Source organism: Lipotes vexillifer, unplaced genomic scaffold (genome assembly GCF_000442215.2).
Source record: "Lipotes vexillifer unplaced genomic scaffold, Lipotes_vexillifer_v1.1 scaffold704, whole genome shotgun sequence".
Classification (NCBI taxonomy): Eukaryota; Metazoa; Chordata; class Mammalia; order Artiodactyla; family Lipotidae; genus Lipotes; species Lipotes vexillifer.
Genome location: NW_006771640.1, coordinates 148329 through 150893, shown reverse-complemented (window position 1 = coordinate 150893; position 2565 = coordinate 148329).

Below are 2565 nucleotides of genomic sequence, written 5' to 3'. Positions count from 1 at the left end.
CCTGCTGAAGTGGAGGTGGTTCTACCTCTTCCCTGGGATCTGGTTGCTGAGCCTGGGTCTCCGCCTGGGGTGAAAAAGATTCAACCTCCTCAGGGGTCTGTGGATGCTGGGCAGGGGCCTCTTGCTGGGGTAAAGATTCAGCCTCCTCAGTGAGCTCTGGATGACGAGTTTGGGCCTCCTGCTGGGATGGAGAAATTTCAGCTTCCTCTGGGGGCTCTGGAGGTTCATCTGGGCCACCCAGAAAATCCCTAGGTAGGCTCTCCACAGGATAAAAGGCATCCATACTGGGATCTAAATAATCACCCTGCAACTGTTGTTCTAGACCCTGAGTGTTTTTTTCAAATTGGCCTGTAGTTCCAACAACAACTTTGTCAAGCCATTGATCCTGAATTAGATCTTTCTTCAGGTTTGGGGGAGAAACAATAAACTTCACTGGTTTTGAGCTCTTACTACCTACAGGTGCAACAAGTATATCAAATGATCGGTGACCTTCAGCCTCATCTAGACCTGTGTGTTTAGTCTTACTTTTGTGTCGAGAAGGCAGAACCAAGGGCTGATTCTGATTCCAATCTAGCACTGGAACTGCCTCTGGGATCTTTTGATGTTGGGTTTTCTTTTTATTCAGATCCTGATGTGGAACAGCAAACTGATCTGGCCCTGTAGGCAGCTCTGCAACGGAATCCGTGTCTGGGTATGGAGCCTCAGTCTCAGTCAACTCCTGATGAGGCGGGCCCAACATCTGGACTGGAGACGAGGACGTCAAGTAATTAAAGCCCCCGGCTTCTGCCAGGGGTGTAAGGGCATGGGGCAATTTGGGAGGGGGATCTGAGGCGTATGAAGACCAAGCCTCTGTCAGCCGCGGGGAGTTGGGGGTCACCTGGACGGGGCCCAGGGCCCACTCCGGAGGCTGAACTGCTTGGACTTGAAGCCACAGTTGTAGCCACGCGAGGAAGAGCCGTGGCAACCAAAGGCGCAGCCGGGACATAATGTGCGGCGGCTCCCAGGCACAGTGACCCAGGCCAGTGAGGAGCCGGAGCCACATCCTGTGTCCGAGCGCCGACGCGAGCGCTCACGTTAGCAACCGCGCGCCCCTCCCCCGCCTAACGTTCCACCCGTTATTTATGACATCTATAGTTACGCCACCTTTATTAGGTTCGTGCGGAGATCCAATCCGCGCCACCAGAGTGGGCCTTTTTCCCAGAATCCCCAGGGCGCAAGCCATCCTTCCTCTTGCAAAGGCGACAATTACCTCCTGCCGGGCCCTCTTCCCAACCCCTCTCTACCCTCCGTGGCCCCAAACAATGAGGCGGGATTTGGGCTGCAGACCCGAGTGGCCCCAACCTCCAGCCGCCCAGGGTCCGAGGGGGATTGGAAAGGATGCAGAGCTTCCTGAGGAAACCACATTACGTGGCATTCTGGGAAATTCAAAAGTGCCAGTCCAGTTCTGGCAATCTGAACTCTTCCTCCTCAGAGCTGAAGTCTGAGAGACATTCTTCCTCCCTTTGGCCACACGGCTGACAAGAAAAGTAGCAGACCAGCAAAATTAGCACCAGTTAGGGTGTCAGGAGGGGAACACTCCTTACAGTTATTCGAAAATGTTGTGTATATATGTCCATGCCAATCTCTCACTTTGACACAGCAGCTCGGTGGTTAGTGACCACCTAGAGGGGTGGGATAGGGAGGGTGCGAGGGAGGGAGACGCAAGAGGGAAGAGATATGGGAACATATGTATATGTATAACTGATGTACTTTGTTATAAAACAGAAACTAACACACCATTGTAAAGCAAATATATTCCAATAAAGATGCTAAAAAAATAAAAAAACAATAAAAATAAAATAAAATGTTGCCATTTCCTCCAAACTCTCAGTATTCACGTCTCATTATTAATTCACCACTCTATTATTAGGGGCTACCACTGAATCAGTGATGACTCCAGAACTTCTGTAGGAGGGGTTTGGGGCAGATAAGCAATTCATTCTGGGAAAGAAAGACTAAAACCAAGTGAATGGCCCTTTACATTAGCATGGGAAAACTTCTCCCACCCCACCTTTTCTCAACAGAGCCATTAATCTAGAAAAAACTACAGTGTCACTTTTCAGAGTTCTTCCCTGTGAGCACACATGGAGAAGACACTTAGAAAGTTAAAGTCAGCATGTTAAGTAATTTTCTTGAAATACTGTAACTAGCACCCAGTTTACTTTCTTCACAGTCCTTTTCATAATCTATTTAATTTTAGTCCTTTTTAATTGTCTGGTACACCTGTAACACCTAAACTCCGGGGCGGGGGGGGAATTTAAACTTTGAGGCTACTCAGATTTCAAACTTTCTGTATAGAATAAGTTCCCTATTGTATGTAGTGTAGGAGTGCCTCCAATTTCAGAAGCTGAAGGGTGTTGGGTAAAGGGTTAAGGGGATCTTTCTTTCCTCATCTGTGTATTCACGACACCATTTTATTATTTTTTTTTACTTTTTTCTTTTTCCGGTACGCAGGCCTCTCACCGCTGTGGCCTCTCCCGATGCGGAGCACAGGCTCCGGACGCGCAGGCTCAGCGGCCATGGCTC